Source organism: Thalassophryne amazonica, chromosome 22, assembly GCF_902500255.1.
Source record: "Thalassophryne amazonica chromosome 22, fThaAma1.1, whole genome shotgun sequence".
Lineage (NCBI taxonomy): Eukaryota > Metazoa > Chordata > Actinopteri > Batrachoidiformes > Batrachoididae > Thalassophryne > Thalassophryne amazonica.
Window position 1 is genome coordinate 35,259,014 of NC_047124.1, and position 22,447 is coordinate 35,281,460.

The following is a 22,447-nucleotide window of genomic DNA, read 5'->3' on the forward strand; positions in this document are numbered from 1 at the left end:
TGCTATAGTTGTGTTTTATAAGTGTAATGCTGCGTTCACACTGGGTGCGACGTGATGCCCATCGCCCGTTGTGTCGCTCTGCTTTTGCTGCGAAAATTTGCCCCAGTGCGTCATCAAATAGGAGGAGCTTCCATTCCGCTCGCTGGCTCCGGTTGTCAGTCAAGTTAACATGGTGGACCTTGATCACAAGGAGTGAGTTGCCGTGCTCTTAATTGTTGTGGAAAGCTGACAAACGTTGCCAGCGGCGCCGTCCCTGGGTTTATAACATCCTCATGAGACGTTCCCAATTCGGGGAGCATCATTATTTGCTGCAGGAGCTGCATCTGGATGATGGCCGCTTTCAGCGGTCCTTTCCACCTCTGCAGGACCCAGTTTGAGGACCTCCTGTCCCGTTCACGCGCGCACATGTAAACAAAAAAAATAAATAACTGTCCGCTGCCGCGGACCTGCTGCTCGCTCTCTGTCATAATTGTGTTTATAAACCAGTCACCATTTGTTTTATTATACATCTATGTAGTTAATAAATAAAATAATCTTCACGGACAATTCGCTCGCGCGTGCACGTGAGACAAAAAAAACTGTCCGCTGCTGCGGTGCTGCTGTTTGCTCTTCCCCCCAAAACGCTGTCATAATTGTGAAATAAAGGACAAAAGGGACATAAGTCCTGCTCACAGGCTGACTACCAGAGACAGGACATGTTCACATCCAACTCCAGACATCTCCACATCACTACATATCCAGTCCCTGATTGGTCATTGCAGTGCGACAAGATGGGAGGACGGCAACATGACGCGACGCGATATTGCACCACAAACGCGCCAATCGCTCAAAATCACTTCATTCGCATCACTTCATTCACGTTCATCGCGTCCATTGTGGCTTGGCGCCACAACGCGTCCTTCCATAGGGGGATTACATGGCAACCTGTCGCTGCTGTCACTCGCGTCACGACCGGTGTGAACGCGGCTTAATAAAGGTTTACAGTCAGAAATAAGAAAGGAAAAAATAAAGTGGAAAATAATTTTCACACACATTTATTCAAAACACACAGCAAACCACTATTTTAACACTTTATAAAGGTTGTATAAAAATAAACACAAATGCACATTTTGAACAATATACTGTATACAAACTGGTCTATGTGTTTTGTTTGTCTTTATGCCACATCTCAAAGCAATTTCTGTCTGCTATTACACAAAGGCTTACAACACAAACTTTTTATTTCCATGGAGTTTGACTCTTGGAATGTGTTCCGACACTATAAACAGCCTCTCCTCAGACTCTGAGGCTCTCTTCACCCCCCCATTCAATACATGCACTTTTACACATGGAGCCAGCAGCCAGGGGGCACTTCAAACAGCATTCACATGCCAGAGAGTAACACAATCCTTCTACAAATGATCTTTGGGATACCATGTGAGACTGCTCTGCCCTACGATTGGATATTGGAAAACCATGTGACGGTGAACCAATTCTGATTGGACGTCATCACACAGCTGCTAGGAGGAGTACAAAGATGGTGGACAGCTGGCTCGAAAGTCTGCGTAGTTAACTTTTCAGCAAAAAAAAAGTATGTTTCTATTTCATATCATTAAAAAGTTATTTGTAATTTAGTAAAACTTGGTCTCAGCCGTCATATACGATGGCGTCGGCCATTTTAAACGTGCATCCTTCACCTCTTAATGTCAAGAAGCTCCATATGCAGACACCAAACATGCATAAAGCACAGCATCCGATACAGGGAAAAAAATAACCATCTTCACAGTGCAGTGCAAACTGGATCATTGATGCACAGTGCGGTACGTGAAGCTGATTTATTTGTTTCTATATTTAAATTACAGCTTTTCACAGACTTACAACGTGATTATGATTGTGATGTGTTTAATTGTACAGCCCTTGTTTGCAGGTAACACACTTGTTGTCAAATCACAGCTGCAGCTGCGATTATTTGGAGTATTCCCTGTGGTGGAACATCAGACAGGTTGACACAAACTAACTTTGCGGTCAGCCTTTGTCTCGGTATGACAGGGATTTAATTGACTTTTAAAAGTCTGGGCCCTGCAGTCACATCCACTCTAGAAATGTAACTCAACCGCTGATGTGGCTCTAGAGGATTCTAAGTGACAGGTTCATTTTCAATTACTTTAATTGCTTTTAGTGCACAGAGCTTTCACACACACACACACACACACACTGCATGTCTGTCTTAGATCAGATAAGGTTCCACGTCAGCCGTGACCCCTTTTCTCATCATGTCACTGACATGATGCCAAGTAGAGAAATTATTTTAGTGATGTGATGATTCCACGATTTATTTTTCTAGGTTCACTGCTGTTTCAAAAACGTGCTTTTTACATCCTACAATGCAGTTCTGGATGAAGTGGGTGGAGCCAAAATATCAGCATTCTGTTTCACAGTTGTGAAATCTATCAGGTCTAGTCGATGGATGAGGCAGGACACAAATGCAGGACTCAGACAAAAGGCTCTGTACGTAAAAACAGTTTACTGAAGCAGTAAACGGGGTTCAGTACAAAAAAGGCAGTTCACCGAGAGCAACAGTACATGGAACATAGGCGTGGTCGAGGATACAAGCAGGTGGCCAAAACACACATGAGGCAAGCAGGTCGAGAAAACACAGACAGCGCTGGAGAGAAGGCACGAGGCGCATCAGTCTGACGAAGAACAAGACAAACTGAGGAGGTATATATCCACCTGGTGATGAGGTGTAAATTGAGAGCAGGTGTGCGTGGAACGCACCAGAATGAGGGTGTGGCCAGGGAGACGGAGACACCCACCACCAAGAACCAGAAGAGACAGATGAGTGATAGAGACAGATGGACCTAAGCAGGAAAAACCCAACAAGAGAATAAACAGGAAAGCAATAAAACCAAGAAAATCTAAATCTAGAACGTACAAAACCAAACCAAAGCAAGAAAATAAAAACAGACAAAACTCACATCCTGACAAAATCTCACACCTCATGAAGCGTGATGTGAGAAGTCACAGCGAGTGATGGGCACAGATAACCAAAAAATTCACTTCGATAACAGATAATCAAATAACTGAAAAGTTATCTTCGATAAAGTTAAAATAATAAACCACCCAAAAAGACATCGGAAGTTACAGATAACCAATAACCGATAAATTCCATTATCACTTTACCGGGGCGTTGCTAGGCCGGTATCATAGATTTACATCGATGCTATACCCGCCCGCTGTGCGTAAACAAATGACGTCATAGCGCGCGCAGCCCAAGAACTGTCCGCAGAGGGAAAAAAACTCTGCAGAGGAAAAGATGAAAAGGCGAGAAGTGTGTTTTGGTCCCAATATGGATATTCCGGATGATTTTCTCATGGATAGTAGGACAATGAACAGGAGCTAAAGCAGCCAGCTTGATGAGGACGCACTGCCAAATTTGGAGAGCAGCGCGCGCGCCAGCCGACACAACAAAAGTTGAGTGAGCCAACTTTTTATGTACACGTTACGTGTTGTTTATGTAAAAAGTGATAATAATGCAAATAACATGCTGTTGTCATGCGGTATGCATTTTCTGAGTCCCTCCGTTCATGCCCAGGCTTAAGCAGCTCAAGAATATGGACAGCATGTATATAAAGCCTGGTTCACATGACAGGATTTTAAAATTATCTTTAGGTTTACGAAACCTGAGAGACCACACACGTGAAGATAGAAAATCATGGATCTGACAGGTTTGGTGGTACAGTGTGTGGTGTTCAGCCACATGATGAGGACAACACCACCACACACCAACAGATTTCACACACGAACATTTACAGTTCAGACAGGAAATCTCACAAAATCTCTCAAGATTAAACGTGACTTCAGAGTAAACAAACGGAGGTACTTTGTGGACTATTTAAAACAGAGGGAAAAAAAATACAAAAAGAAAAAGAAAAGGTGTTCTTTAAAGGAGTGGAGACAGCACGACCACCGGACTTTCTGGTAAGTCAGAACAGCTGTTTTGATTTTATTTTCCGCTCCGTACGTCCATCACCTCGCTTTCTGATTGGCTGCACGTCACATTCAGCAGGCTGCATGCACGTTTTGGTCGGAGGGACACAACACATGCTGCGATATCGGGCCAAAAAATCCAACGTTGAATATCCCAGATTTGCAATTGGAGCGCTCCCGACATCCTTCCGAGCAGATTAGAGCGCTCTTAACACACCACACACGGGAGGAATATCTGATAAGATTATCTTTAGCGTCATCACGGTTGTCAGGGCGTCCTTAAGATTGTCGGAAGGGGAAGATCGGGTCCGATATCGGCCTAATTATCCTGCCGTGTGAACCCGGCCTAACTGACATTTACATGACAATTTATACACTCAACAAAAATATAAACGCAACACTTTTGGTTTTGCTCCCATTTTGTATGAGATGAACTCAAAGATCTAAAACTTTTTCCACATACACAATATCACCATTTCCCTCAAATATTGTTCACAAACCAGTCTAAATCTGTGATAGTGAGCACTTCTCCTTTGCTGAGATAATCCATCCCACCTCACAGGTGTGCCATATCAAGATACTGATTAGACACCATGATTAGTGCACAGGTGTGCCTTAGACTGCCCACAATAAAAGGTCACTCTGAAAGGTGCAGTTTTATCACACAGCACAATGCAACAGATGTCGCAAGATTTGAGGGAGCGTGCAATTGGCATGCTGACAGCAGGAATGTCAACCAGAGCTGTTGCTCGTGTATTGAATGTTCATTTCTCTACCATAAGCCGTCTCCAAAGGCGTTTCAGAGAATTTGGCAGTACATCCAACCAGCCTCACAACCGCAGACCACGTGTAACCACACCAGCCCAGGACCTCCACATCCAGCACGTTCACCTCCAAGATCGTCTGAGACCAGCCACTCGGACAGCTGCTGAAACAATCGGTTTGCATAACCAAAGAATTTCTGCACAAACTGTCAGAAACCGTCTCAGGGAAGCTCATCTGCATGCTCGTCATCATCATCGGGGTCTCGACCTGACTCCAGTTCGTCGTCATAACCGACTTGAGTGGGCAAATGCTCACATTCACTGGCGTTTGGCACGTTGGAGAGGTGTTCTCTTCACGGATGAATCCCAGTTCACACTGTTCAGGGCAGATGGCAGACAGCGTGTGTGGCGTTGTGTGGGTGAGCGGTTTTCTGATGTCAATGTTGTGGATCGAGTGGCCCATGGTGGCGGTGGGGTTATGGTATGGGCAGGCGGCTGTTATGGATGAAGAACACAGGTGCATTTTATTGATGGCATTTTGAATGCACAGAGATAGCGTGACGAGATCCTGAGGCCCATTGTTGTGCCATACATCCAAGAACATCACCTCATGTTGCAGCAGGATAATGCACGGCCCCATGTTGCAAGGATCTGTACACAATTCTTGGAAGCTGAAAATGTCCCAGTTCTTGCATGGCCGGCATACTCACCGGACATGTCACCCATTGAGCATGCTTGGGATGCTCTGGACCGGCGTATACGACAGTATGTACCAGTTCCTGCCAATATCCAGCAACTTCGCACAGCCATTGAAGAGGAGTGGACCAACATTCCACAGGCCACAATTGACAACCTGATCAACTCTATGTGAAGGAGATGTGTTGCACTGCATGAGGCAAATGGTGGTCACACCAGATACTGACTGGTATCCCCCCCCAATAAAACAAAACTGCACCTTTCAGAGTGGCCTTTTATTGTGGGCAGTCTAAGGCACACCTGTGCACTAATCATGGTGTCTAATCAGCATCTTGATATGGCACACCTGTGAGGTGGGATGGATTATCTCAGCAAAGGTGAAGTGCTCACTATCACAGATTTAGACTGGTTTGTGAACAGTATTTGAGGGAAATGGTGATATTGTGTATGTGGAAAAAGTTTTAGATCTTTGAGTTCATCTCATACAAAATGGGAGCAAAACCAAAAGTGTTGCATTTATATTTTTGTTGAGTGTAAAAAGAAGAGTCCCCCATGCTATCTATGATTCACTTAAATAACCTCCTCTAAAAGTGATTCAGCTATTCTTGAGGCGTTGTTTTGTCCTTTCCTCTCACTGGTCCAAGAGGTTGGTGAGAACCATCTGCTTCTGGGAATTCTTCTCCCTTCATGTTGTGTGGCAAAGCCAGCTCGGAAGGAGAGGTTTCCAGCATGTCACTTCCCTCGAGTGTCTTGGAGTGATGTCAGTTTTTTTATGCAGTGCCGCCTGAGGGATCGAAGGTCACGGGCATTCAATGTTGGTTTTTGGTCTTGCAGCTAATATGTAGAAAGTTCTCCAGATTCTCTGAATGTTCTGATTATATTATGGACTGTAGATGATGGAATCCCTAAATTCCTTGCAATTGAATGTTGAGAAACATTGTTCTTAAGCTGTTGAACTTTTTTTTTCATGCAGCTGTTCACAAAGTGGTGATCCTCACCCCATCTTTGTTTGTGAACGGCTGAGCCTTTTGGGGATGCTCCTTTTATACCCAATCATGACACTCACAATAAATGTCCTCAGTTCCCAAACGCTTATTGAGTGTTGTTAGAAGGAAAGGTGATGTAACACAGTGGTAAACATACCACTGTCCCAGCTTTTTTGAAACGTGTTGCAGGCATGCATTTCAAAATGAGCAAATATTTGCACAAAAACAATAAAGTTTATCAGTTTGAACATTAAATATCTTGTCTTTGTGGTGTATTTAGTTGAATATAGGTTGAAGAGGATTTGAAAATCATTGTATTCTGTTTTTATTTACATTTTACACAACGTCCCAACTTCATTGGAATTGGGGTTGTACAATGTGAAGCCCCTTTTAATAATTGATGACAGGTGCTGACAGGTTATTTTATGATAAAAGTAAATGTTTGTTTCTATTTTTAATATAATATAATGACAAATTTTGCTATGTTTGTAGATTTTCCTCTGTCAAATTTCAGAGGGGGCGGTGCCTCAGCGCCGTCTATTGACAAACCAGTGGTGGTTTGTTTCTTGTGGCTTAATTTGACTCAAATTTGACTCAAATTAACCTGTAGAAACATCTCAAGGATGCTCAGTGGAAACAGGAGACACCTGGGCTCAGCTTTGAGCTTCATGGCAAAGCAGAGACAGACAGACCCAAACAGAAAACCCAGCAAGAGAATAATCAAGTAAAAACCAATGAAATATGAAAAATAACAAACAGATCAGAGAAAAGAAATGAAAACAGATAAACAAACAAACTCAAACCCTGACAAAGCCCGTTTCTTAAAAGATGTTTGCGGATCTCTTATACTCCACAGCATGTTGCTTGGGCACAAGATCAGAACTTTATCATTCTTTTTTATTTAACTATTTTCATCCAGAGTTTTAAAACAAACCTTATGATGGCTGCCAGCAGAGCTCATCAATATGAAGTTCATATGAGTTTTTACAGTAAAACCTGAACCTTTATGTTCAAATGTTATGTTCAGGGAGTACGGATGGAAATTACCCTATGGCTAAAATCTGACATAGTTACATATTGTTCATTTATATGTACTGTTCCTTTTAAATAAATAAGAAATAAGAAATCAGCACAACGTCACTGCTATACGTTAGGGTCTGTCATATGACCAAACTCTCATATCTCCATAGATCTCATCTCATATCCTAAAAACAATATATGTCAATAATTTAGTGCATTTTCTGTAGATTCAATGGTTGAACATTTTATATATAAAGACTACATGGAGATACCAATTTCTGATTACATTTTTCATGAGGCCATCAAATATGGCCATTGGGTATTGTGAAGGCTTGGTGTCCATCTGTCTGTCCTTCTGTCTGTCTGTGCTCAGCATAAGTCCAGTTCATTTACTGCCAGAGTCTTCTAATTCACAGGGAACATTCTTGGGACGCAAACCTTGGACAACTTTAAAGATGGCTAAACCTGACCTATTTTAAGAGGTATTTTAAAAGGTTAAAAAGTCACATTCTGTTTGATATATTTATGCTATGAATCATGCAAATCTGCTGCTAACTGCGCATTGTTTGTGTATAAATGTAACACCTTTTATTCATATGTTACGAAAAAACTAGCGAGATATGAGACCTTGAGCCTCTAAACACTTATAAAACTGGAAACGCTGTTTTTGGAACCTGATAGCACAGATGCAAACCTTGGACAAGTTTAAAGATGTGAAGCAGCAGGACCTTCGTGGCCGGGACGACGGTGGGGGATCGAACCCACGCGGCCCGCACCAAAAGACCGTTCCTCTACCAGGTCAGCCAAAGGGGAACTCCCCGTTAGCCAAGCTAGTGGGAACGTCTTTTCAATTGGGACCCGGGACTTTCATCCTGCTACAGATGGATAACTTTGAGCTACGAGTATTCTAAGAGGAATTTTAACAGTTTTAAAAAGTCACATTCTGTTTCATTCTGTTCCCTTTAATTTATTACTGGCGAGAGTGATAGCCAATCAGAGTAGAGTGGCGCCGTGACGTCAGTGGCCGGTCTCTCTCTGACGCTGCAAAACCACTTGGTTTATGTGTTTGTGGGACATGTTTTCATATATTCTATATATATACATATAACACTTCTAAAACTGAAAATGCTGTTTTTGGAACCTACTGACATCAGCGTGCATGCTAACGTCCGCTAACTCAAAGCTAACTTTTGATTAAACTGTTAATGATTAAAATTGATTGAGTTTATTCTGCAGCATCAATATATTCCTGCGTCGTGAACACTAGGTGCGTACTTCGTCCAAACGTCGCACTATGTGTGAAGGGGCCCTGAGACTAAACACCTGTTAATTAGCTGTTGGAGCATGGAGAGAAAAGTATGGAACACGGTGCAGACACGGTTTTTGAGTTAAGGACCATATAAGGAGCATGTCACGTTTGTTAAACAGGATCAGCAGGGGGACAGCAATAACTGAAAGTGACAGAGTGGGCCGAAACACCACCACCGACAGAATGTCCCCACAAGAAGCGATATGGTTCTAAGAAAATTCTTTTCATATCAGGATCAGTACTTGCAGAAGCTCAAACTGTCATCTAAGCAGCAACCATCCAGAAGACAATTTTGTAAAAAGGACTACCAAATCTGAAGCAGATTCACATGCTAAAGCAGATGCTAACTGAAGTTAATGATATGACAATCAGTGTGGTATGATACTGTCACTGGTGAAGCACATTTGTGATCTAACATCCAAACTGATAACTACAGCTGGAGTCTCAGGGGTCCTTCTAGATAGGATCAAACATTACAGTACACGGCTCCCAACTGTAATGTTAACTTCTAATCACTGATAACAGTCCTTTTACTCTAATGGATGGATTATGTAAATTGACATAACGAGCGTGTTTTCATATCACACATTTTCCAAAACACCTCCAACTTTTAATACGCCTAATATGTATCGCAATCAGTTTTCAGTTTTCAATACACGCTAAATTGTGAGGAGTTTAAAATTTATTGGTGAACAAGGGGATGCAATACCAATGCAATGGAGTAAAGTGTTACGCTGTCAGACAAGAACAGACCATGAGCCTCTAAATACAATAGTAACAGACCCTGAGCTGTTTTACGAAAATATACAGGAAGTACCTCTGAAAATAAATAATTAACAATACATAACAATACTCCAATTATTCCATGTCTACTACATTTACCCTGCATGGAACGTCATAAACGTTAACAGACCTTCAGACATCTTGTGTGTGCGTATATATTTATATATATAGGCGGGGGGTCTGGGGGGGTGGATCATTTTTTTAAAATTTTTTTAATCATTTTTCTTTATTTGCCTCACGTGCCTGGAAATGTTCCTCGCCAATCTAACCATGTCCTTTAGGTCCTTCAGACTTTTTTCAGTAAAATTGTTCTTGGGAACATGAGCATGACTAAAACCTTTCAGCTTCTGGGGGGCCAGGCTCCCCGCCTTTTTAAGCATTTTCCTTATTTTGCCTTTCATCTTCTGGAGGGGCTCTGCCCCCCCACACCCCCCACCTTTTTAAGCATTTTTCTTTTTTTGCTTTTCAGCTGACCCCCAAATTACAGCCCTCTTAACCCCCTCCCACTTTAAGCATTTTTTAAATGTAGATGTAAATTAATTATCATATCTCAATATTGTCATATAAATTGTCATGTAAATGTCACTTATATACATGCTGTCCCTATTCTTGAGCCACTTAGGTGAGTAGGGAGAGTTCCCATGGGATAAAAAAGCTTTTCAACCTACCATCCCTGGTTCTCAAGACCAGACACCTAAGTGGCTCTACTCTCTCTCTTTTTTTCTTTAATGATATTTTGGTGTACCTTAGGGCCCTGTCCCACTGGGGAGAGGATCAACTGCGCATGAATTGAGTATACAAATTACGGGCGTTCGTTGTTGTCCGCAACAAAAATGCCCAAAAATGACAAATGTCCCAGTATGAATTACGGATATATTAATAATATATAACAAAAATATGATGAACAATCACGGTTATATAACACATGTAGTGAGGAAACTGATCTGACACATTGCGATTATCACAGCAGTATTACGGGTGTATTATGAATGCATCGCACACGTGTTGCACGTGCACGGCATCTGCATTGCAGTCATAAAATAAGCACACTCGGGCCTTTTGGCATCACTATTTACACCAACAATACAGCCTCTGGAGCAATTGCTGGACTTGGACAAGTTCATCACAGAATTAATGTTCATGTTGTCATGCGAGGGTTAACTGTTAATGAGTTTGGGGAGCAGGAGGGGGGAAGCCGCTTGGGGTGTGAGATGGTGTTTTTTTTTTTTTTGAGAGTGTCACAGAAAACAGACTTTAGTGTGAGTTGTGGCTAAACAGCAACTCTTCCTTTTGTTGGTGTTAAATAAAAGTCCTGGAGGAGACCCGATTGCAGCAGCTACGTCTTTGTGGATTTACACAGCCGGACTGGCACTGACTGGCAGGTATGTCGCTTTCTGCCACATATAGTACTTTGGCTTTACGTGACGTGTTTGTTATGCATTCACAGATTGTCCGCAAATCAGCTGCAAAGCAGATGTAATAAAAACACTTTATTCGTGGCCAATCTGTATGCATTCGCTACAACATATTTTAGTTTGTGATGTGGACATGATGGGCACGATATATATCTGTTTTACACACTGTCCCAGTCCGCTGCCAAGCCGCAAATCCCCATCAGTTGCGGATATCAGCGGTTAACAGCAGATATACTGTTGTGTGGGCCGCTGAAGAGGAGGTACTGCTGGCCCACCACCACCAGAGGGCGCCCTGCTTGAAGTGCGGGCTTCAAGCACGAGAGGACGTCGGAGCAACAGAGAGTGACAGCTGTCACTCGTCAACAGCACCAGCTGTCACTCATTCCTACATCACCATAAAAGCCGGATTGCGTCTCCACCTCCCCGCCGAGAAATCAGCTACCACTCAAGGTAACCTTCTCTGCTCTTCTCTTCTCGGTAATTTTCTGTGTCTAAACGTTGTTCTGTGTGCAGCCGTTTTCCTGTGACTACAGTCAGAAGTTGGATTGGCGGAAAGTGTGAGCGCGACGTCTTCGCCTCTCACTCCTTCCAGGGAAGTGACTGACAGGAGCTGCACGGGTGACTCTGTTTCTGGAGGTGGAGGTTCTCCCTCCCTGAGGAACTGATCAAGGAAAGATTACTGGGTGTGTCTTCACACACCCACCATTAACTGTTTCTGTTTCTGCCAGCAGTACCAGGTCTGACAGCTGGAGACGGTGGCCACCTGGGACTCGGGACTTGGCGGCTCCGGTGTTCTTCAGATCCGCTGGTGGTGGAAGCCGTGTGGGATCCGGCTCTTCTCTGGACAGACGTCTTCTATCCTCGAGCCTGTCCACACGTCACCTTGTATATGATTGACTGTACTCCTCTATTTTTATTGTCTGTATTCCGTTGTGCAATTCACAACATTAAACTGTTACTTTTTGGCTTATCCATTGTCCGTTCATTAACGCCCCCTGTTGTGGGCCCATGTCACTACACCATCACAACATATACAGCGCATAGAGTGAGTATGTATTGTGTATGAATTGAGTATATATGGAGTATGTAAGGCGGATCTCATCTGCATCCAGATTTTTGAACAGCTCAAAAATCCTGGCTGCGGACATTCATGCCTCTGTGGATGATCACGGGCGTGTTTGGATGACGGCCGACTCATACAGGCATGTTACACGGATATTGCGGATGTTTGGCGAATATGGGCCAATTTTGTCCACAATCCATACGCAAATCCTCCTAAATGCCAGTGGGACAGGGCCCTAAGTAAACTCTAGTAGAGTTCCACCTTAGATTTGGAATGTAAAATAGAAGATGTATCTTACTGAATTTTCATAGCAATATGTTATACAATATGACTGATTTGACACAAAGTGCAGCAACAGTGCAAATTAAACCTTCTTAAACAAACAGTAATAATACCACACTCATTTTACACTCATCATAAGGTTGGGATACTGTATCCTCCAAAAGTATTGGAACACTTGGAATTTCACACATTTTAATTTGTTTATGCCATTTTAAATACTAGAAATACAAAAAATAAAGAATAAAAATTTCTAAAATTATCTTCCTCAAACTCAAACTGAAAGCAAATCTCTAAAACGTGATAAACCCTCTCAAAAATTTTATTGCCAGTTTTCTTTAGATAAGTCAGGGGATGGAAACATGAACATTTCCAAGTCACTGAATATGTCTTGTACTTTATTTACATCAATTATTAAGAAATACAAAAGTTTCTTTCACCAAAACATTAAATCTAGTCTCAAATGTACTTTCTGTCAAAATGTACTTTCTGTCAAATTGTAGCTGAACTTTCAGGTCTTCTTTTGAAGAAAATCCTCCTCTACACCATTTCATCAGGAAGCTGGAGTTTAGATTTTTAATTCATTTATATCAAGTTGGTGAGATCTGCTTTCAGCTTGAGTAAAGGAAGATAATTTTAGAAAAAAAATGTATTTGAAATGGAATAAACAAATTAAAATGTGTGAAATACCAAGTGTTCCAATACTTTTGAGGACAACTGAGAAACAGTGAGGAGCAGCATCTTACATCTCATATATCTCAGTGCAGCAGATAAGAGAATATTTAGAGTGGAATCCTGCAAATGGTGATACAAACATCACATTCAGCACAAATAATCCATAGACATGAACTCTTTAAAAAACTGATTGGCCACTTGAATTTTCAATAGGCAGCCAGGTAGGGGTCAACTGAAGAATTACACAGGGGTCAAAATTCAAAGATGCTCCAATCATATAGAAAACTACACCCACTAAGTAACAAATTTTCACTTTTGTCTTGTTCCTGGGTTAAAACCATAATTTCCCATTTCTTCACAACCAATCAAAAGAGAAAAGAGTGGTCTTGACCTCCAAATTTTGGTTTTGTGGTCAGGACAATAAAATTGCAAATTAACCAGTTTTCGCATTCACTGAGTGGTCACTACTAATTTCTGGAAAAGTTAAGTCCATTTGTCAGTGTTACATAATATCTGTGCTAATTCTTTATTTTTTGTTAGCTATCACCTATTTGTGTTATTTGTTTGGAGGTTCTGAGAAATATATTAAGTTTTACTCTATTATGTGTCCAGGGGAGACCACCCCCTGTTGGTGAGAGCCAGTAACATTAGAAATGTGAGACTAAACCACACCCGCTGTTAACACCCACATTGTATAAAAGTGTTGTACAAGTTACTTCATGTGCCTTTTCACAAGATGGACACTGTCTGGGAGGGTCCCAGGCCTGGTTTCTAACATGACCTTGAATAAACTCAAAATGAGGAATACAGTGGTTTGGTTTTTGGTAAGGAGCAGAATTTTACATAAAAGAACCAGGTAGAAATAACATCAGAGTTGTGGTCATCATATTTTCTTTTTGTGATCATGTCAAAAGGGTCCAAACATCATTTCAGACATAATAAAATGTTGACAAAGCAATTATATTTATGAAAACCTTCCTCATTTGTACAGACTGAGCAAGAACTTTCAAGAACTGTTATGGATAAGACGCGGATCGAGGAGCGGTCCAGTATCTGACTGAACCCAGCATGAAATAATCAGAAGCAGTTCCAAATTTATTGGAACACATTTATTTTTCTCCCTTTGTGCTATACATGAAATACTAAATTTAAATTCTGGTGAGGTGAAAAGGTGGCGCGCTCTCTCAGCGTCTCAACAGTCGGAGTCCGAACGTTCAGGACTCAGGAGTTCCGCCAACACCCCCCCAAAAGCTACACGTTTAGGTCTGGTTTCAAACTTAGTTCAAAGAGGCTGCTGCTCACAGCTAGTGGAGGATCATTAATCCGCACGCCAAACAATTTCCACCAATAATTACTTATAGCTGCGTATAAATGCCAATTTACATTCACGGATAAACTTTTCAGAATATTCACCTCTGTCGTGTGCTGACGTTTGCCTCTCACCCTCGTCCTCCTTCACAGGCGCGATGTCAGACTCTGAAACAGCCCTCAGCGTCCCCACACGGTCGTCACAAGGTCGTATTCTCCGGCAATCTTATCCAACTCACTGCTGGTTTAAATGTAGTTCTTATCACTACATTGGTACCAGCTGGAAGTCCTCAGATCTGCACGTGAACATCACAGGTGTCGTGGATTGTCCTGATAGAGAGCCGCACGAGAATGCAACAGGTGCAGCCAATCATCGTAACAGAGGAGAGAGACTCTTCTGCAGCACAGTTTCCTCAGAGAACAGCCCCAAATCACCTGGGAAGGAAAATAAACACAAAACAACCCAACCTTGTCCAGCCAAACCCCCCCGCAACACACAACAGTACCCCCCGTCCCATCAAACCCTGGGGAGGAACAAAAAACACACAAACCCAAAAACCCCAACAAAAACCCCCCAACACACTAGAACACAGGTCAAAGGAAAAAACAAACAATGCCCTCCCCTAACATGTGGAGCCCGACTTCCCCCAGGGGACCTCATCGCCAACCCCAGGAGCAACGACCACAGCAGGAGCCATCCAGGAATCCCCAGGCATACACGGGAGCCTTAACGTCCCCCAGAGGACCGTCCCATCAAACCCCAGGAGACACCCCCACAACCCAGGAACCCCACCCCAGCCCAACACGGCCGGTCGGCCCCACAGTCAACCTCCCCCCAGAGGACCGTCCCATCAAACCCCGGGGGGAAACAGGAGGAAACAAAAACCCCAAACCCCCAGGGATTTCCAAAAACCACCCCAGGAGCAAACAAAAACCACAGAAAGCCCCATTGACCTCCCCAGCACCCCAAAAGACCCTCCAGGTCCGTTGGGAAACACGTCGTGGCAATCGGCACAGGACTACTAAGCCAGAGAAGCCAATAGGAAAAACGCAACCCAGCTCCACCCCCAAGGGCAGGGGAAAACCGGCAAGATGGCCAGTGCCGACCCCCCGACTATACTCCAGCGTACCGGGAGTGGTGGGCAGTAGAAAAGGCGTACGGCACTGATCGGCCCCACCGCTCCGACTGGAGTATATCCCCACTGCCCGACACCTCAGCAATGCCAATGGTCAGAGGCACGCTGAGGCTGGAGAGAAACCGGGAAACAACTAAATCTAAGAAAAGAGCCCTGGACCCCCCCCAGGTGCAGAGGTCCTCATGGGAATGCCCAGCAACCAACCTGCACCACCCCACAACACCAAAGACGAACGGCCAGAAGTGTGTGAGGCTGGGGTTAGGGGACAGGGAAATAAAAACCAACAAAATAAAACGACCCATTCCGCCAACAAAAATTAAATAACTATAAACAATAAAAAAAAAACCACACGCTTACCTGAGTCCAAACGAAATCCGACCAGCCAGCCTGTTCACCCCACCAGAACTACCTCAAGTGCTATACATAAAACCTGGTTTACAAAAACTCCCATTTATATCCCACAAAAATGTCCATAAAACACCTGGAGCCATGTTATGATGCTGTCTCCTGACGCTCGTTTGACCGGGGCAATATGGCTGTTCTGACCCTTCCAAGTTGCATTGGCTCATCCACTAGAGGAGCTAGAGGTCCCGTCGGAGGAGTCTCAAAGCAACAAAGAAGAGGCGGTCCGTACTTATGTCGGGGAAAACCCCGAGACAAAACACCCCGCTCGGACACTAGCCCTCTCTCTCGTCCACGCTCAATTCGATCGTCTAGACGAATAACCAAGGATATTAACTCATCTAAATCCTTCGGTTCGTCACGGACGGCTAGCTCATCTTTCAGGGAGTCATTCAACCCGTCTACAAACACCCCCCTCAAAGCAGCAGCGTTCCAACCAGAATGAGCGGAAAAGATTCGAAAATCCACAGAATAATCAGCTGCGCTTCGTCGCCCCTGTCGGAGGTTCAGCAGTCGCTGAACCACGGCATTTGTTTTCATCTCCAGGTGCTTCTGGACTTTCTCCTGAAATGGAACTGCTTCTGCCGCTGGGTCCATAATGGTTTGGCCGGAGAATTCTGTTATGGATAAGATGCGGATTGAGGAGCGGTCCAGTATCTGACTGAACCCAGCAGGAAATAATCAGAAGCAGTTCCAAAAAGAAAACATTTATTTTTCTCCCTTTGTGCTATACATGAAATACTAAATAATTTAAGTTCTGGTGAGGTGAAAAGGCGGCGCGCTCTCTCAGCGTCTCAACAGTCGGAGTCCGAACGTTCAGGACTCAGGAGTCACAAGGTCGTCACAAGGTCGTATTCTCCGGCAATCTTATCCAACTCACTGCTGGTTTAAATGTAGTTCTTCATCATTACATTGGTACCAGCTGGAAGTCCTCAGATCTGCACGTGAACATCACAGGTGTCGTGGATTGTCCTCAGAGAACAGCCCCAAATCACCTGGGAAGGAAAATAAACACAAAACAACCCAACCTTGTCCAGCCAAACCCCCCCCCCCCCCCCCCCCCCCCCCCAACACACAAGAACAGGAGAGTAATTTACTGAGGTTTGAAGAATCTCCTTTGTTCATGAATATTTCACTCTTTAATAATAATAAAAAAAAAAATTAAACCTTGTGGAACATTCCAGAAATGTGTAGAATACCAAAGAATGTTCTAGAATCTTCTGGAATTTTCCATAATGGTTGACAAACAAGTTCAGGAATATTCTTGAGAGATCAAGAAGATTCCAGAATGCCATCATGAAAGACTGAGAATGTTCAATATTTAAACCCCTGTTTAAATATTTGTCATGTAGACAAATATTTAAACAGGGGTTCATAGGCCAGCATTCAGTCAAGCTCGGACTACCTGAGAAGATACACCAGAAGAAGAGAGATGGCATCAAGAGGCTGCTACATCTGTGGCCAGTTCATCATGAAAAGAGCAAAAGTTTTCTGTGACAGCATCCAGCAAAATGTGTGAAGACTACAAAGCTTATTTTGGAATGCCAGTTGGAGACCAAGATAAGAACTGGGCACCTCAATTAGCTTGAAGGTGAGAAAGTTATGTTTTGTTGAAAAAGTCAAAATCTTGTATTGTAAATATTGAATGGTCAGTCATTAAGCAAATATTTCCACTCTTTTTGCAGGATGGTACAGAGGGGAAAAGAGAGCAATGAAGTTTGCTGTTCCAAGAATATGGCGTGAACACTGTGACCACTCAACCAACTGCTACTTCTGCATGGTGGATCCTTCCATATGCCTAAGTGGGAAGAATGCACCTGCTATTCCTTATCCCGACATTCCATCTTCCATTGCACCAGTGCTACATAGTGCTGAGCTTCCTGTACCTTCACCTCCAGAAAGAAAACAACCATCAGAAGAAGAAAGCACTGAATCAGAGGATGGGGAGAACAGTGAAGTGGACTGTCACATTACAGATAGTTTGTTTTCATCAGACCACAAATCAAGAAAATCAGAGTGCCAAGAATTTCCAAGAAACTGACAGCAAAGGAGGCATGGAAAAGTTTTTTTGATGTTGTCCATGGGTTTCTGGGCAACCACAAGGCTGACAATTATGTGGAACTGGTTGAGACTTTGGTGAGAAACTATGGCCAATTGGGCTGTAGGATGTCACTGAAGGTCCACATTCTGGATACTCACCTTGACAACTTCAAGGATAACATGAGGGCATACTCAGGAGAACATGGGGAGCGCTTCCACCAAGACATAATGGACTTTGAACAAAGATATCAGGGACCTTACAATGAAAAACATTTGGGGTCTGATAAGGGAAAGTGATTCGTTGCACACTCACAAATCAAGGAAAACTGTTCATTTTTAACTTTGTAAAATTGTTTTCAAATGTTTGAAAATAAACCTTGCTGCAGTTATGTTCCATATTTTATTTTTATTGTGAAAAAGTCAGAGAACTGTCAAAAATAGCTGTTTTGAGGGGATAAAATTGCTGTGCAGCCCCCCCCCCCCCCCCAAAAAAAAAACAAAGTTTGGCATGAAAAATGGGCTTTTTCTATTGTTTTGCAATAAATGTAGTTGGAAAAAGACACGTATTTGCCAGGAACAAAAATCGTGTTAACATAAAGATTCCAAAAAGGTATAGTTTGGACAATCTGTGACTGAATGTTATGGAGTTATGAGGTAAAAGCAGCAAGAATGGTGACAAAGGTCAGTTTCAGTTTGTACAGGGGTCAAAAGTTAAAGTTGCTCCATTTATTTTGCTCCAGCTGTATTTGTGCTGAATTTGATGCTTGTATCACCATTTGAAGGATTGTTTCAGTTATCTGCTGCACTAATAAGCCAACAGAGCATGAACCAGCTGCTGTCTGTTAGCTTAAATATGTTTAAATATAAGACAACCCCAATTAAAGGAGAAATTATGCTTTTAACAACCTGGACCTCATTTCTGACATAAAATATGGTCGTTTACTCACCAATATAAGTTTGGTGTCATTAGAAGTCCATAGTTCAAATGACATGTTCAGTTAAAATCTGAAGCAACATTTTTCTTCTTCTACTAGGGTGGATTAGAACTTTTTGTGGCACACAGTACCAACTACTGGACAGGAGGAACCTAGCAGTCAATGTGACTCACTAATTTCAAAATGCAGGTCCTTCAACCAGACGTGTGGTGCCGTAACATGTCGATCATCTGTGTCCAATCAGATTTCAGGGGAGTCCAGTGAAACCCCGGCCTCCACTCTAGTTCCACCCATGCCAGGAAGTGTTCAACATTTCCTGTTTCACTGTGACTGATAAATTGGCACTTCTTGTTTGAGTGTGAGCTTGCCAATGAGTTCCCACAAGATTCCATGGGATCTCGTCTGTCAATCCAGGAAGTGTTTGACATTTGAGCATTTCCTGTTTTACTGTGGATTTGAATTGGCATTTCCTGTTTAGGACACCCTGTACCATGAGTGAGCTTCGCACCTATGTGCGACACTTCGCTCATATTATTGGGCTTGTAATCTAAGAAATATGTCATACTGGATTTGGAAAAATCATCCTCACTGGATGAATATTGAACAGGATTGTTGTGCCCCATTTTCCCTGAGAGCATTGGTTGTTGCAGATCCAACCTCAATACTTTCTACAGTCAGAAGTAATCCTATAGTGTTCAGTTCTTCAAAAATGTGGAAATAACTTGTAAAACATTTTGGTTTACGTGCATTCTGCCTCAATTTATGTTAGGCATGGTTTAATAAAGTTTGAGATAATACACAGGCTTCATTGGTTCAAACGCAAATTAAGCAAGATATTTCCTTATGATCCTGATCCTGATGCAGATCCTCTGTGTATTTGTTACAAACAAACATCAGCTTCACTGTTTCACATGTTTTGGGATTGCTCTGAACTGTCAACATTTTGGTCAATTTTTTTTTTTTTTTTGACATTGTCAAAGGCTTTACTATTCCAGGGGTGGGCAACTTGTGCCAGAAAGAGCCAAGAGGGTGCAGGTTTTCTTTGCAGCCACTGACTCTACCAGTTGATTTCACTGATTAATATCCATCCATCCATCTTCTACCGCTTAGTCCAGTTAAGGGTCGCGGGGGGCTGGAGCCTATCCCAGCAGTCATAGAGTGCGAGGCGGGGTACACCCAGGACAGGACGCTAGTCTGTCGCAGGGCCACAAATAGACAAACAAACACAGACACACCCACACACACACCTACGGACAATTTTTTTTTAAAGATTCCAATCCACCTAACCCGCATGTTTTGGATGTGGGAGGAAACCGGAGCACCCGGAGGAAACCAACGCAAACACGGGGAGAACATGCAAACTCCACACAGAAAGGCCACGGGAATTGAACCCACAACCTTCTTGCTGAGAGGCAACAGTGCTAACCACTAAGCCACCGTGCTGCCCCTGATTAATATCACTTTCAGCAAATGGAATCAGTTAATGAGTGAAATAACCTAGTGGAGTCAGTGGCTACAAAGAAAACCTGCACCCTCTTGGCCCGTTCTGGAACAAGTTGCCCACCCCTGCACTATCCCATCAATTTGAATCCTCTTGCAGCAATTCTTGAAATAATAGATCAAAAGGTAGCAAAAAGGAATCTGAGTGCAAGGTCATACTATTTACATGTTTGCTTGCATGACAATTAATTTTACTGAACTGGAAGGGAACAGAGCTCCCCCCACTCATGTGAACTGCCTTGGAGATGTACAACCCCAATTCCAATGAAGTTGGGACGTTGTGTAAAATGTAAATAAAAATAGAATACGATTTGCAAATCCTCTTCAAACTATATTCAACTGAATACACCACAAAGACAAGATATTTAATGTTCAAACTGATAAAATTTATTGTTTTTTGTGCAAATATTTGCTCATTTTGAAATGGATGCCTGCAACACATTTCAAAAAAGTTGTGACGGGGCAACAAAAGACTGGGAAAGTTGATGAATGCTCAAAGAACACCTAATTGGAAACACGAGTGTCATGTTTGGGTATAAAAGGAGCATCCCCAAAAGGCTCAGCCATTCACAAGTAAAGATGGGGTGAGGATCACCACTTAATGAACTGCATGAAAAAATAGTCCAATATTTTTAAGAACAACGTTTCTCAATATATAAGGTCTGTTAGAAAAGTATCTGACCTTTTTATTTTTTTCAAAAACCATATGGATTTGAATCACGTGTGATTGCATCAGCCAAGCTTGAGCCTTCGTGCGCATGCGTGAGTTTTTTCACGCCTGTCGGTTGCGTCATTCGCCTGTGAGCAGGCTTTATGTGAGCAGTGGTCCACCCCTCTCATCGGATTTTTATTGCGAATAAATGTCTGAACGATTTGGAGCTTTGCTGTGTCAAATTTTTCCAGAAACTGTGAGAGACCCCCAGGTGGACACCATTCGGAAAATTCTGATGACTTTCATGGATGATTTTATGGGGATTACACAGATTAAGGAGTGCTCCAGCCGGTTTAAAGACCGCCCACAGCGGCTGAGAGCACGGCGCACTCCGAGCGCCGATCGACAGGCTGAAACCCCGCTGAAACAACTAGATCATTTCCAACGTGAAGGCTTTGTTGATCCAGGACGTCGTCTGACTTCCACAGAAATGGCAGAAGACGTGGACATCAATACTTTTTCGGCACATTCCACTGTTACAGGAGTTTTTGTCATGGAAAGAGAAGCGGAGGGCTGCGCCACAAAGCTGTGAATGGCGCTGACAAATGCACCTCCATGTTGGTCTCACAGGACGGCTTTCAGATGACTTTCAGACGGCTTTCGGTGGCTTTTCAGTCGTGTGACTATCCAAGAAATTGTGGATGAGCTGGACATGCCAGAACATGTCCTGTGAGGCTTCATCACGGCATTGCTTTGCACCATGCGGCTCCGTCCCGACGCGCAAATTCCTCCGCACGTCTGTCTCAATGTGCCGAAAAAGTGCTGATGTCCACGTCTTCTGCAATTTCTGTGGTAGTCAGACGACGTCCCGGATCAACACAGTGTCCAATGTTTCTGTGTAGGCTCTCAGTTGTCCAGGTGGTTTCCATAGTAGAGAAGCTTGAATCTTCGACTGGACTGGGTTGCTTGACGCGAGGATGTTTCGCTTCAAATCGCAGAAGCTTCCTCAGCTAAAATTCTTGCTCTGGAAGTCTGACTTCTGTCTGACTCTTGTAGAGAAGAATAAAACAGAAGCCAACAAAAGCTGGAGTTTTAAACCTAACCAGACCCCTCCTACTGAGAGGCAGACTGCTATAGGCTAGTGACTATACAATAGCTCTAATTAGCAACTATTGTGCTGTAGTTAACACACCTAATGGCAGGACAGCTGTCCCTCTAATGATGGGATGGATGCCTTTCTGATGGCTCCCTTGATGACGTGAATGACTCATTACCACATTCCGACAGGTGTACTTGTGGCAAATGGCACATTTCTCTGTACTGCGATTTCTTCTGCAACTCTGACGCACTTGGTATGTTGTTGTTTCCCTTCAGAAACTCTTCTCATTTCACGTAGTGCCTCCTCTCTCTCTCTTTCCAGTGCGCGTTCCTGCATGTGTCTATTTCTCAGTTCAATTGCAAGCTTATGCTGGAACTTTCGCCTCGACTCCTTTGATCCTGTACATGCCTTGTACA

At 43.1% G+C, this 22,447-nt stretch overlaps 1 long non-coding RNA gene across 1 annotated transcript; it reads left to right on the plus strand.

The window, feature by feature from the left end:
* The first annotated feature begins 1,561 nt into the window (after positions 1-1,561).
* On the plus strand, positions 1,562-13,859 carry LOC117504269. Its single transcript, XR_004558753.1, has 4 exons — positions 1,562-1,574; positions 2,814-2,821; positions 13,241-13,460; positions 13,832-13,859. It is a non-coding gene; the product is annotated as an uncharacterized LOC117504269 (long non-coding RNA).
* Positions 13,860-22,447: the final 8,588 nt, after the last annotated feature.